Here is a 16,311-nt window from a genome sequence, read left to right as displayed (position 1 = left end):
GTGGGTTCTTCATGGTGACTTTCTTCAGAAACTACCCATCTGCTGGGACAGGGTGTGGGTGTCCCATCTGCTGAGGTCACTACAGGGAAAGCTCACTCTGGCCCTTGGGCCACTGCCTCCTGCTCGTTTTCCAGTGCCATGGTGTCTGCACACAGCCCTTTCCCAGCTGGCATCTTGGTGGGAATTTTGTGAACTGTTCTTCAACCTTTAATTTTCAAATTGAGGAGATGTGTTTGTCTGTGAGTCGGTTGTGCTAACTCTCCAGCCAACAAAATGTCTGAATCCCTCTCATATCTTCATAATTACATTCATTAGGCTTTCTACCCTTTTACAAATTATTTTGTATATTTTATTAAACTATATGGAACAAACTGTTTTTTGAAGGAAACTGATTCTCAGGGAAAATGTCTTTGCATTTATTTTGAATAATTACTGCTATTCCACGTGTACAAGATGAAATGTCTCCTAATTTCCATCTTTTATAGACTGCCTCACAGTTCTGCAGGCTACCAGGAGCAACAAGCAGTGGGGATTTCTACATTCAACAATTTTTGACATTTTTTGGATTTAGGCTACAGCATGGTCCCAGAAGAAGAAATGGCAGTCTTAGAAAAATGGTATTAGTTCAGTGTTGTAAATGAATGCTACATATATTCAAGCAAGTTTAATGAGGGAAAATATGTCAGATTTAGTGTTTGCTAATGTTATTGGCCAATGCATCATTGCAGCACATTCTTCAGATCTCCCCATGAAGGCTCCCACAGGTCTTTTCCAACCTAAACCATTCTATGATTCTGTGATTGTAGATAAAGATGGGTTGATTTTTTCCACTAAATATTTACTCACTTGAATAATGACTACATACCGAGTCAGAATTTTGTGGAAAAATATTCAAAGTAATTGTGTAATGACAGTTTATACTAATGACAGTTTATAGTAATGACAGTTTAAATTATGACTTAAAATGAACAAATTTAAAATCACAAATGTAGCTCCAATGCCTTGATTTTCACAGTTCTAACTGCTTGATTTTACTATTTTAGCTGCATATGCTGTAGGGCTTTTCTTCTCATCCAGCATAACTTTAAGAAGGAAGTAAAAAAAACTGCTCCAACAGGGTAACTATTGAATGTAAAAATGAGAAAAATTTGTTTCTCAAGCTTCATTGTTGCATTCTTCAAAATTATATTGGACACTGTGTTTTCCTTTTCTTAAATTTTCCTCTTAATTTTCAATGTCTTTTGAATAGAGTTGTATCTACCTATATGGAAAAATAGTTCTTTCACTATCATGCAATCCCAGTAAAATGATTAAACTTAGACTAAAAAACATCTGGAACTTTAATGGAGCTGGGAAATTTATGAACTTCTAAATTTTTAGCAGGCTTATCTTGAAGCATGAGAGCTGATATAATAATAGCTTTTCTCTTTTTGGCATGAGCAAGTGGGCTTCTACAGAAAATTTCTTGAAATCTCTCAGTCTCTAGTAAGAGTATGCTCATTAATTAATAGGTTCTCCCCCCAAAGAGTGTGGGAGCTTTTAAATGAAAGTGAAATTTATCCTGCTAACAGGAACTTATGCAAATGTTCAGAATCCCTGATTTTATAGGACAGGGAGAGTCCTGACTTAATTAATGAATGAGATTTTTCAGGATGAACTCTGAGTGAGGAAGCAGTATCACTTACTGTGGGAAAATATGGGAATTTCTGTAGAGCAAAGGAAGAAATAATCAAAAATCTGAAAATTGATAATACTGAACTAGTTGATCCAGATCTAAGCATATAGCTATTCCACCTAAATGCAGAATATTTATACAAAGTATGCATTAATAAATACAGTTGAGATTTAGCAAGTGGGGAAATAGTAGGCATATTTAGTTTTTTTTTTAATAAAATATCTGTTATCTGTAATTCAAGATTTGCCATTGGCACTAGCTGTAGATGTCATTGACATGGGAATTGGGAGCTGGGAATCTTGATCTAAGGGAACAAATATGTTCTTAATTTGAAAGAGCTTAAAACAAGATCAGATCGAGCAGTAGATATTGCATAATAAAGGACAAATCATGCTAACAGGCAGGCTGATACATTATTGTAATCCATTCTCTTCCTAATCTTGTTTCATCCTTACTGTGTGGCCTACCACTATGAAGACTAAATCATATTGAGTGATTTATTTCCAAGCTTTGGTTCTTAACATGAACTTGTCACCCCATGTCTGAATACCTGCCCACCTGGCATAAGTGTCCCGTGTGATTTGAAATTTGAAGAGAATCTAGCTCTTTCAGAAACACTGTATCAACCTTCTTCCTCACTATATCTTCCCTAACAGATAACCAAATACCTTTGGGAAGTTGACTTCAAGGCTTATTGATAAAGTACCATTGGATTCAGGGAAAAAAAATCAAAAACTTGCAAAAAAAAAAAAAAAACCCACAAACAAAAACAAACAAACAAACAAACAAAAAAACAACCTAATATGTTTCCACCACTGAGATAAATAAAAATGGAAATCCCTGTGGATTAACTTCTTTCTAATAGACTTCTGGAAATATCACATCGTTGTGAAAGTTTACAACATCTGGGTGTACAGTCCTGGTGTTACTTCGTTTTTTGCCAGCCCACTTCTGCTAGGAAGATATCAAAAAACAGATGCACCTTTTCTATTCATCATAAGTTAGGAAATTCTAGGTTTTTGTTATCCTAAATGAGAAAAATAAGAGAAAATGAAAGCTGATTTTGGTTTTTTCTCTGGACTTGGTACGTCTTGCTCCGGAAGAGATTTAAGTTCACATCAGGAAAGCTCATCTCACAATCTGAGAGCACTTGATCCATGCAAGTCAAAATACTGGCATATATTGTGGTTACACTGAAAAAAAAAAATCATCCAGTTAATTCTGAATCTCAAGGCATTGTCAAATAGAAAAAAAAATGTAATGTGCCAAATATAAAAGAAAAACATAAAAGAAGATAATCTGGAAGGATATCAGCTGTTTTGCATGAAATCAAATTTGCTGTTTCCCCCTTAGTAGCTCTAGAAGAGTTCAGTAAATTGCAGAGGGGAAGGGAATGTTAATATATAGCTATCTTCATATATTCAAAACCACTTAAAATTACAACAAATTGAAAACCAGATTGGTTTTCTGATAAAATTCCATGGAAATCAGCTGTGACTTTTTCTCTCAAACATTTAGTTAGTCTTTTGCTCTTAAGCTTACACTGAGTCGGTGAACTTTTAGTTAAAATGCTTTTCAAGACTTTAGGCCTGTTTACTCAGACAGAGGAAGAAAGAAACCTTGTAGGAATCTAGTGGTATATATTCCAACATATTGGAAGTTGCTCTTGTTATTTGTGCTAATGTGTTCTGAGATTCCTTCAGGTACTATTCACATGAAGAAATAAAGTGTACTGCTTCAGATAGCCCACCAAAAAAGTTCTTAGAAGGAAACAAACCCCACCCAAATAGAGAAGTAGGAGCTGGCTGAGAAGGATGTTAAGCAATAATAAAAACAGTGATAGTTGAGAGAAGTTAAGACATGATCAAATTATTTCCAAGTGGTCAAGGCTTACTGCAGTTGCTTTAGAGTTTTCTCCTCAACACAAGATGAATACCGATGTGTCAGCACATCTAAAAAAACCCTATCAATTATTGTTAATAGGAGTTTAAGAGATTATAATATGTGATCTTCAGAAGTTTGACTGTGTATTACCTTCAAAAATAGATCATGTTCAACCATACAATTCAAATATATCTCATACATAGTATGTGATCCAAATACTTACACAGTATAATCTTGATCCTGTAAAATTATTTACATATATAAGTTAACATTGAAATAATCCTAATACCTTTGAGAAATTATTCAAAGTTAATACAATGTAGAATGGTTTACCGTGTTGTAAGCATGAGGTAGTAAGATGATATGTGAGGTAGAGGGCTGGAGTATGGGAAGGACCATTGTGATGATTCTTAACACTTGCAGCAGCAAATTGTTTAAATGCCACACCTGTGCATTGAAGAAACAGTCTGTGAAAATCAATGCAAACAGATGCTGGACTGATTGACTGATATTATATACTTTGACCTTTAGTCTGAGTTTCAGTGAACATTTAGACATTCATCATGTGGCTCATGGTTCATGCCTTTTGAGCACACATGTAGAACTAGGCTTTGAAAGAAGACTACATTTCTATTTAATGTATATTATTTAAAAGCCTCTTTTCATGATGCACAACCCTGTCTCTCATCTCTAACTTCTGCCTTGGGAACCGGGCTCTTGTTTCAGTTCAGGATCATAACTTAGATTTGTAGAAAAGGAATATCAGCTTTCTACTCAAAAGCATTGTTTTCAGAAATTTAATGACTATGAAATTAAATTCTTTACTGAATATTTACTGCCATGTCACCAATTTTTCAGAACTTCTGCATACAGATTCTTTGACAGTGAGGAAGATCCTCTAGAAGTGAGCAGACTTTTTAAGAAAGAGATATACTTGCAAAAATTACTGTCTTTTTTTCTTGTACTGCAAAACATTCAGGCATAATTTGAATTTCTTCAACTATAAATGTCTTTTTTACCTATAAAATCTTGTTGCGGACATCCAGATAGAAAATTAAACATTCAGAATTTTGATTTATACCTAGATATTCCCATGTAAATATGGATATGTTATAATTATTTATAAATGTAGGCTTGCCACATATGATAGATTTCATGTTGATGGTATTGTTCTTGTGAAATGGTGTTATGCTTGATAACACAACAAAATTGAAACTGGAACAGAAGTACACAGATATTTGGGTCTCTGACTGAAATAAAGAATCACATAATCTGGCATGTCCTCTCATTGCTCTTTTATTTTTTTTCCTGTGCTACTGGATTTTTCTTCTAGCCTAAAATAGAGTAATTGACTCATGAAAATAATTTCAAAGTCAAAGCATTTTAGTCAGCAACCATGATGCTTTGTAGGGTTAAAATTTCAAAACTGTAGGTTGGGGGCTCTTTTAGTCATTAACATATATTTTGTTGTTGGGTCTGAAGACTGTAATGCACAGAGGTACAATAATTTAGAAAACCTCTAAGAAAGTGAAGCATATGAATTTAAGTAATGAAAGATCACCTTTATCATGAGAAAAAACAATAAACTGGTTTCTAGAGTAATACTGGAAAACCATACTGCTGAATTATACTTTTTAAAAAGTTAAATTTTTTTTGTATATTACTTTGTCTTTAGGCCTGAAAACTTATTTTCATGATAAATATCACAAGTCCTCCAGCAAACCTCCACTAGCATGGGCTCCTCTCTTCAAGAAACCACAGGTCCAGCCAGGAGCCTGCTCCAGCATGGGTTTCCCACAGGGTCACAGCCTTCTTTGGGCATCCCTCTACTCTGGTGTGGGATGTGGATGTCCATGGGCTGCAGGGGCACAGCTGCCTCACCATGGGCTGCACTGAGGGCTGCAGGGACATCTCTGCTGTGGTGCCCAAAGCACCTCCTGCCCCTTCTTCTTTGCTGTTGGTTGTTCTCACAGATTCTCACTCCTCACTTCTCTGGCCACAACTATTTCTGCACAATAATTTCCTCTTCTTAACTCTGTTATCCCAGGCACTACCACTGTCAGTGATAGGATCAGGTTTAACCAGTGGTGTATCCAACTTCAGATGGATTGGCTCTGTCAAACACAGGGGAAGCTTCAGGCTGCTTCACAAAGCAGATTCTCCCCCCCACCTCCCACTCCTTGTAGCCCCACTACTACCAAAACCTGGCTGCACACACTCAGTACAGTAGCAGTTAGTAGACTTATATCTTTCATCAAATTATATCAGTTACAGAAGCTTTTCTGTATAGTTCCCGTTGCCTGAACACTGCAGAAGTTTTTCTCCCCTCTCATAAACACTGCCCAAAAATGATGAAGCAACTATTTGAAGTTAATGTCTAATGCTACTATAAATTAGCTGTTAGGATACAAAGTTAGTGTATTGATTTTTTTTTTTTCCATCTAGTACATGCTCTTTTTATAAACAAACTTGGTCATGTGCCTATTGATATATTGCAGATGTAAATTTTATTGGAAAATGGACTGGAAAGTAATAAAAACTTCGAACAGGCAATCATTATCAGCAAATTCCATTAGTAAACTGATAAATTTCCAAACAAGTTTATTTTTTTTTAAATATGTTTTGATTATTCCAGAATGCTAAAATTGACAGATGCAAGATGGTCCCCAGTCATTTTAAAAAATAAAGAGAAACCTTTTCCGTGATTGGCGGGGAATAAAAAGGTTTCCATACTTATTGATTTTACATATATACTGATTCACAAGCAATGCAACAAGAACAAGACATGATAAGCTACAAGTAACCCAGGCAGATTCTGTGGCAAGTGTCAGTCTTTGAAGCTGGATCATGCACTCATCCTCAACAACAGTATTTGAAAATTCCACACTGTGATGATGTCTTCAAATGCTGTTAAAATACCAGGACTCCTTAGTCTTGTCTTAGGGAAATGAATTTATTGAGCCCTGCTGTAAAGAAATTAGATAACTGGGTACTGAAAGTAGACAACCAGTGAGACAAGAAGGAAAGAGGGTGGATGCTGATGCAAATTCCCAGTAAAGACTGGTTGGGTGACAATTATAAGCAGAGACAGCATCACTGTCTCACCTGTGCTGCGACTGCAGCTAGCAGTAGTTAATGAGGTAATGTATTCTGCAGATGCAGAACAGGATGGAAGCATTATTGCTGGTTTTTCCTTAAGGCTCAGGCACCTGGTTCTGCTCTATGTTTTCTGCACAGCACTACCAACAGCTCACATTATAGCAGCACGATTGTTTTGATGAATTGTTTATTGTCGTAATAAGGGTGCATACAACCTCCATTTTTTGAGATAACTATAAAATCAGCAGGTTTTTTTAAACCCCACACATTTCTATTTTAAATGCTTTTGTAAATCAATTTAGCTATGTCAGAGTTTCACTGGAAATGTGAAAATAACTCTTTTACAGTGAGCTAAGCTTGCAAAGGGCAGTATGCTATGATTTTACAGCCCAGTACTTTCCATTTCCCATTTCTGAGATGTGCATCTTGGCTCGAATGGCAAGTATTTTTGCACGTGATTGTTAGGTGTAGTAGAGTTTACCTTACATACAGATATAGGCATCCTGAGGGCATGAATAGCTCTTGATGGCCTTAACAAGACTTGCCTAGGGCATCTCCACACTTCTGAGTGATGGTTTCATTTAAGCCTAGTCCAGGACCACCGAGTCCCTGTCTGAGCCCTGTCGTAGGGTGTCTGCCTCTTCTCTCATTCCTAGAAAATGGCATGGATTTCCTGGCTTGACCTTGCTTCTGACTTGCTGCCTTGCCATTGCCTGATGACCACTGAGCTGGTGACAGGACCCTGTGCTGTCACCCCCCTGCCCTGCCCTCCCCTGTGTCAGTGACACTGCATCCTTCAGGTCTAGGATTGTGTGCCCTGGCTTGCCTCACCTGGAGCTATCCCTGATCTCGCTGCACCCTTGTGATGAGCTGCATTCATCCCATTAAATTAACATTTGGAGTTGCCAGAGCTTTTGGAGTAGCTCTGTGTGTGCACTGCACGGCTGCGGAGCTTTGGGGTGCTGGGGAGGATTCAGCTCCAAGCAGAACCTGCTTCAAACAGACACTGCTGTTGCTCAAACCCTTTGCACGTGGCATTAACAATGTGTGGCTTGTGACAAGCAGGCAGCTTCTCACTCTGTGCAGTATTTTGAAAACCTGTCAAAGAGAGATTCCTACATAAGATTCTCTGCAAGCACGTGGATTTTGCGTGTTTTCAAGTCCTTCTGTTTATAGTAGCACAGAAAATGTATTGCTGCTCTGGCATTTGTGATTATCCCAAACTCCATTTAATGGACACTTGCTAATCTGCAGAAGTCATGTTGCTAAATAACAGAGAGATTTGAAGGCAGAAGAAAGGACCCAAAAATTCAGAAGTGCTATTGAACTCACCAAGCAGTTTCTTTTCAGTAGAACAGGCCAGAGTACTTTAGATGCATAAAGAAGATTGTGTTGAAGATTAGAAAACGCTCTCCCTTCCTGCCCATTGTGGGCAGTAGGCAGGATTCTTTTCTCCAAACTGATGGGATTTGTTTCTGTACTTTTCATAACATAGAAGAATGCCTAATACTTGCTCCAATGTGGGAAACACTAATGTATCCTGATGGCAGTGCACCACTGTGTAAATAATTGATTATTTTGTAGATCAAAGACATGAATCCAGTTGAGTTATTTCCTAATATGACGGTTCAAATAATGATAATCTGGAAGATAGAATAGTGATAATCAAGAGCTAGTTTGGGCTAGTTAGCAAAAAATAAATGTCTAAACTGCAGAAATAACACACCTTATGAGTATGTCTGACCTATCTGGAGCTGTCTCTGAATTTTAACCTTTCATGGCATCTTGCATTCATGAATTTCACATTTCATTTTATTTTATTTTATTTTATTTATTTTTATTTTATTTTATTTTATTTTATTTTATTTTATTTTATTTTATTTTATTGTTTGATCTACACTTTCTGCCTGACTATTTCCTAGTATGTTCTACAGTTACCTTTCTATGATACATAAAGACATATCTTCCTCCCTTTTTTATGTCAATAGGTATTTTTTGTGAAATCATATTATTTCTTTCCCATGCTGAAATCTAAGTAATTTCATGTAATATACAAAATATTCTATGATTGTGTTCATCTTCTAGCATACTTTTTTGCAATGGCTTATCCAGACCTTTATGAAATTTTCCAATGGAAACTGTGAGTTCAAAAAGTGATGCAGTGATTTCTTGTATGTCGTTCTCAAATTGCTCTGACATGACCCTCAACATCCAGTTGCTCCCTGAATTCCTGATTGAGTGTTTTCCTGACATTTTCAGAGAACTATCCACAGAAATTCTCATATTTTTTCTTAGTTAACATGGTTGACATGGAGTTCTCAGCATCCATCAATAAAGATATTTTTTCCTTCTTGCATGACTTCTCACTTTGCTGTTGAATTTCAACAGCCATTTTATCACTTGGTTGCTGAGGTTTGCTAAACAGAATATAGCAACAACAACACCACCAACAACAAGTTATTTATTGTAGCTGGAAAAAAAATGGCCATCAAACAATGACTTTTCAAGTGATTCTTGCCTTGCAGTGTTTAAGCCATTGTCAGAAACTGTCACTAGGCCAGCAGCTGTCATAGGACCAAGGAAGTTTTGGAGAAGTGTCTTGAGGTGTCCTTGCCAGGAATAATCACACTGCTACAAAAATATCCTGAGACTTGTACAAGAACCCTGTATTGGAAAAGGAAATACTAAAAGTTTTTCACAGCAGTTTTCAGAGGCAGGTCCTTAAATTCTGATGTAACCTTGTCTCTTTGCACAAATCTGACTTATCCGGGCAGTAAGGAGCTCTTAAAAACTCTGTTTGCCTGAAGTAGCAGGAAAACAGGGCTTGTATTTGAATCTAACCACTGTGTTAGTCTACAGACAGATTAAATAAATGAATCAATGAGGAAGGAATAATGCTTAATTAATCTCAAAAAAGGTTAAATTCATGCTCTTGTTCTGTCACACTTTCTTCCTTTCATTAATAACTGCCCCCACTTAAAAAAAAAAAATCCCAATGAAAATGTTTTCACAAAGGATTAACCTTGCTAGATTTACCCTCTGCACTGAAAGCTGTTTCCCTTTAAATTTTTCTGGACATTTCAAGCATTCAGCATGAGGATCAACAGAATGAACTCCCCAGTTTAAAAAAGTAGGTCTGTAGCAAGACCTGATTACAAGAAGCTGACATTTTCATAGTGTCCAGTGAAGAATATGGAAATATGTAAATTACTTGTTTCAAACTTAAAAATAAAAATAATCAGGTCAAACTGAGGATTCCATAATAAAAGAGATGTATTTTTGAGTTATATCTGCATTAGACAGACAAGAAGGCAAATTTTCTTTTCTCCAATAGCCTAATGCACAGAAGATACTCCTAAGAAACCTAGGAAAAGTGAATTTGGGGATAGAAAATACTATTGAATTAAATTGTTTGTGCTGGAAACAGTGTTGATACCATAGGGATGTTTCAGTCTCTACTGAGCAGGTTTTGCACAGAATAGAGACCGTTTCTGCCTCTCACCTCCTCCCACCAGGGACAAGACTGGGGGGATACTCAAGAAGTCAGACTTAATTTTGTCTCCCCTTTTTGTCTGTCACTGATGCTCTGACACACACTTTAGATTTATTTTATGATGACATACAAGACTGAAATGAGATTTGTGTCTCTGAAAATTCTGTAAAGTCCAGTCTGTAAATATTCAATTGTACTGTTTCCTTTACCCTAAAAGTGCTGACTGTGTGAATCAGTGAAATGATGAAGTAGAATTTTTGAACAGATTCTCCTGTTCTTACAATAATTAAAGATCTTTTTAAATTCTGAAATTTCTTTTTCCTTTCTTTTTAAACTTATAGAATTTCTCTAAGCATGATCTTCCCAATATATTAGTTATACTTTTATATAACATGCAGAACTCTTAAACATCTGTAATCTAAGGTTGCTAAGGTTTGGGAGAAAAAGAGGGAAGTTAGGTGCATGGGTAATACAGATAACAGTTATTTTTTCCCATTTCAGCCAACACATTAGGCCAGTCATTGCAACATGCAAACCATGCAGTAGTTTCTGGATTAATTCATTTAATAAAATAACTCTGTCTTGTTTTCACAAAAAATGCAAATGGCATGCAGACATAGGCTATTTATGAAATAAGTTCCTACACTGTTGAAGCAAGGCTGGAAGAAAGACATTTAAGAATATATCTTACACCTTCGTAGAAGCATCATGTTGTGTGAAATGGAGGTTTTCCTAGCACTCCTGTAGCTGACCTTTCAATAAAATATCTGTTGAATTAGGCTAGACATGTTCTGCAAAAAAGATTTGCATGGATATTTCTGATTTTAGTTGAGATGCTTGTCCTGGGGAAACACATTCATAATAATTATTTTGAATGAGATTGGTAGGATTTTATTCTGATTTTTTTTCCCCTGACCTAAATTTATGGAGGTTCCTCAGAAACCTCCAGGAAATTAACACTTGGTCTATGTCTTGTAAAGAAAAATTGTCCCATTTAGGAAAATCTATACATTTGAATAGCTTGAAATGGCCTTTTGAGGTGTCATGGTAAATGTTTCAATTTATTTCCTCACTGTCCACAAAGCCTTGACTTCATCAGCATCTCCAAGGGGAGGAAATAAGTAGTTTCAAAAGACAAGCCACTTTCCCCTTAGCACAGGAAGCAGTGCATGTGCAGGTGGGTCTGGTCCCTGCTCTTCCATCCAGCCGTATTTCTCCAGCGTTCCTTGGTGCCTGCAGTACCATGAGATGTTGCAGCACTCAAGAAGTGGGTGCACCATCTATATTTGTATTGTGCAGTGCAAGTCTCTCCCTATGAAAATATCTATACACCCAGCTTCCAGACCTACTACACTCTCTGCTTCATTTTTTTCCAGTTTATTCTGAGTCATCCTGCAGCTATTAACAGAACAAAATCTAGCAGATTACTTTTTCATCAAGATTAAGGAGCACAACTAACATATTTAGATAGTTAATGAGATTACTTTCTTCTGTTTAGATTTATCTTCCCCAGCTTTTCCATTTTATTGGGAATAATTTTTGACCTTAGATTACTTTCACTTGGTAATAGTAAGAATAAAAAAGCAAGTGAAAGCTGCTGACTGTATTTTCTTCTAAGTTTGTATTTAAAAATTTAGCAGATGTTCTGGAATATACAGTTGAGTGTCTTGTCTGGATCAATTCTTTCAATTCCAGGATCAGAGAAAGTGTAGAAGATGTGTCACTTGAATTATGATAATATTGTATTTTTCTAGCTGAGTTGTTTTTTTTTTAAATCCAATTTACACAGTAAAATTAGCATAAAAGTATTGACACTCTTCTGGAAATCCATTAAAAGAGTGTTTCTGATCAAGTCAAGTGCTGAAGTGTCCCAATATAGAAAGTGTTAGGATACCATGGTGATTGTATCTATAAAAATCTATGTTCTGTCAAATTTCAAAGATTAAGAGGAAACACACTCTGCAGTATACCTTGGGAGAAATCATTAGTAGGAAAAAAAGACTACAGCACATAAGTACTGTGATTTTCTTTGCTTGTCTGAACTCAGTCTACCATGTTAGCTGTCAAGAGTGTCACTGGAGTTTGACAGTAGAGACCAAGAGCTGAACAGATGCTCCAACAAACTATAGTAATTTCTGGAAGATTTATAATGCAGTGCTGGAGATAAAGGCTAATTTTTTCAATCTGTCTAATCTTTCATTTTATCAAGATTCATTGATGTGTAACATAATGAGGTGAATGAACAAGTGTGAAGTGTGGCAGCTGCAAGAAAGCCCTGGCCTTTAAACTCAAGCTCCCTGCTATTAGTGAGCTGACCTGATCAGGGACAGATAAAATTTAGATATCCCCTCTTTCCACCATGTAAAACAAAAGCTTGCTCCAGAAGCTCACTACTCTCATAACAGAATCATAATTTTCAACCTGAATTTATTTCTGTCTGGTATGCATATTTTTTGTGTTAGTCTCTCTTGCAGTTGATGTGATTCTTCTACCTCCACACTGGTTCTCTTTCCATCTGACACCATCCTACTTCATCTTCCTACACCTTCCTTCATTCCTTCGTTCTGTAAAAAAGTCACTTGTAATTCCTTTCCACATCACAGCCTTCATTTTTGTAAAGACTACATCACATTACAGCCTTCATTTTGGTAAAATGAGCAAGTCAGGGTCTTTGAGTGCTGTCTGTGAAGACAACCTCTCTCATTTTCTCTCCTGCTTTTGCGATTTTAACTCCTTTTTGTGTGAGGATAGCTAGAACTTTATAGAGTTTCCAGATGAAATCTCATGAGTACATTATATAATGATATTAATATTTCCTAAGCCTCCGCAAATACTTTTATTGATACAGTCTACCACTATACATTTTTTTTTTTTAATTTAATGTTGCATCTCTTGGGTGAAAGAGATTGTAACACCCGTCCTTTTGCTGTCATTTGTGTTATGCCCAGTTCAGTAGGTGCTCTAGGCTCTACTGTAAAGTTTAATAATGAGTTTTATTAGTAGTATCAATGAATTGCATCTCTCATTACTTGAGAATATTGGTGGTATTCTTAATCCTTAGTTTCCTCATTTCTCTCTGTATTTTGAGTTGTCTTGCTTCTTTTTGCATGTGTTCATTTTAGTATTTTTACTTCTCTGCTGTGGCTACCCTTCAAGAAATACAAAACAGTTCACAAATCGTACTGTTGCATATTTAAATCTTTTTACAGTGTAACTGTGAAGGTTACTCTCCACATAATAAAGTGTACAGACTTTTTACAGGGGCTGTATAAACAGTAGTCAGCATTATAGTACATTAGAAATAGAATTGTAGAACTGTAGAATAATTTAGGTAGGAAAAGACTTTTAAGATCATGAAGTTCAACCATCAACTGAGCAGTACCACCATGTTCACCACTAAACCATGTCCTCAAGTGTCATATCCATATTTTTTGAACAGTCTCAGAAGTGGTAAATCCACCACTACCCTGTAGAGTCTGTTCCAGTGGTTGACAGCCCTTTGTGTGAAAAAAGTTTTCCTCCTATCTAATTTAAATTTCCCCAGGTGCAACCTGAGGCCATTCCCTCTCATCCTATTACTTGCTATGTGTGACAAAAGACTGACCCCCACCTGGCTGCAACCTCCTTTCAGGTACTTGCAGAAAGCATAATGTCCTCCTTTAATCTCCTTTCATGGCTAAACACCCCCATGCCTTAATAAAAATAATATTAATAATAAATTGTAATGAGGCTGCTATTTTGATGGCAAAATATTTATTAGACCAAATATAATTTAATTTATGCAATAACTCATAAAGAAAAGTGTAAATATTATTATATAGACTGTGAATACTGCAATAATATACAAAAAGGAAAACAGAGGGAGAAGGAAGTCAGAATCTTACTAGACTTTCTGATGCAATAAAGCAGACTTTTATTGTATATAAAATGTGCTTTTATGACTTTATATTCAAGACGATTGAAGAATGAGACATATAAACGCATACATTTCATTTTATACAGCCATAGCAGTGTGATTTAATGATTGTAAGTTGCATAAAGTATTTCTTAGTTTACTTAATATATGTTATATACAAAGAATGTATTTACCTAACTTGAAAATAAATGTCTCAAAATCTATTGCTGCATTTAACATTTAAAACACCATTTTTTTTTAACCTTACATTATCCTAACCCTAGCAGAGCAGAGACTTAATTTTAAGGGAGCTAAATGCAGGAAAGATCAAGGCTGGACTACATCTGATATGAATCCTCCTCTTGCCCTGGCAAGGCTGAAGAACTGAGCATTGCTGACTGCAAAGGGTTCCTCAGAAAAGATCACAGAATCATGGAATGGTTTGGGTTGGAAGAGACCTAAATTAAAGTGTCCCAAACCCCCTGCTATGAGTAGGGACACCTTCCATTAGACCAGGTTGCTCAAAGACTCCAGCCAGCCTGGACTTTAATCCTGCCAGGGATGAGGCCTCCACAGCTTCTCTGGGCAGCCTGTGCCAGTATCTTCTCACTACCCAGGCTATTTGGTAGACCATTACAAATATTGGCCGGTTAAATTTTCCACCTACAAGCTTGTTCTTGGAAACAATGTGACTCTGTTTACTGACAATGTAAAAACTCTTAAAATGAAAAAAGGAAATCTTGTGGCCATAGATAAGTGATTATAGTGAATTTTGAATGAACCTTCTGGATTATTTATGATTCATGCATAGCTTTTTCATCATAGAAGTACAATAAAAGCAGTCTCAGGGGAACTACATTTTTGTTTGGTTTTGTATAACGCATAGCACATGAGGATCTCTATAGAACTGTGCAAGTAGCTGGGATTGTTGCCTGGCCCAGGAATAAGTTGGCAGAAAGAAATATTTTCTATTATTTTTTTGCTCTTTTTCAACCAGCATGGTGTTGTCATTAAAGGCCTGTCTTTGAAGAATACGTCCTATGTCTTTAAAAAATTGTTGTGGGGGAAAGAGGAAAAAAGCCCCAACTTAATCATTACATAACTGGAAAAGAAGACCCAAATTCAACACAGAGACATATAAACTAGTACTTTGTCATAAATATAGTAGCTGCAGTCTTTGCTGTGGTGATCTGGGATCATAATGCAAATATTTTATTCCAATGTTCACCTATGAAATTTAGAGGTATAATTAAAGAGCAGTCCAATTCATGTCAGACTGATCTTGAAAGAGAAATATCTGAAAATATGTAATTTCACAGGTTGCCTTTATGAGAACTACAAAAACACAAAGCAAATCCAAATTTTATTCCAGAATATGTCACTTGAATGTTATTTAGAGAAATAGTGTCTGTGCCTGCTATGTATCCAGAGTAAAGTCTGATTGGAAAAATATTTGGTCAGAGGTTTTTCTGAGTTGTTCCCTCAGAACATAGAGGGATTTTCTTCTAATCATTCCAGTTTTGGGTATCTTTACATGACTGTGTCTGGGCTGTACTAGGGTGTGGTTGCTCCTGAACTTGATAGCAGAATCCACCTCAGAGAAATTGAACACTTCTATGGAACTGTGTTATCACTACCTTTCACTTAGCACAGGTATTCTTAAATTTGCACTCAGTAAGAACAAAAATCATATAGGAGGAGAGAAGGAAAAATTTCCTAGCACTCTGAAAAAATGCAGTTTGAGTTGGCTGTTAGATCAATTTGATTTGGAATGATATAGTGACATGAACAACCCATCATATGTGTAGGAAGCTTGAATTTCTTCTCAAACATAATACTGTCAGGACATATTTGGCCTTGCATGAGCTTAGGGGCTTTACTTATTCTAGGTATAATAATGCATAGAGAGTTAAGTTTTAAATATGTGTTAAATTTTTATGTGCCCTGTTAGAAGACAAACAAGATTTTTCTGTGGTAGGAGATGTTATTCCATTTTCTGGCACTACAGCAAATTTCTCTGCAAGCTGTTTCTTCATAATTTTTCCTTGTTTTGTTTATAGAAAAAAGGTGTAACATTTTCCAAGGTTGCTAAATTACTCTAATAAATCTGTTTCATGATGAGCGAATTCATAACATCTCAACATATTTTAACAAGTAAAAAGTTATTAAGACCTCTGTATGCTCTGGATTCTGTATAGAATTTCAGCATGTGAACTACTTTAAGTGTTTTCAGAAGCTGACCACTCTAATATTCATTCCTGAAGC

The sequence above is a fragment of the Lonchura striata genome, chromosome 1 (assembly GCF_050655825.1).
Source record: "Lonchura striata isolate lonStrDom1 chromosome 1, ASM5065582v1, whole genome shotgun sequence".
NCBI lineage: Eukaryota > Metazoa > Chordata > Aves > Passeriformes > Estrildidae > Lonchura > Lonchura striata.
The sequence above is the reverse complement of the archived record's forward strand: the minus strand, read 5'-3'. Positions refer to the sequence as shown.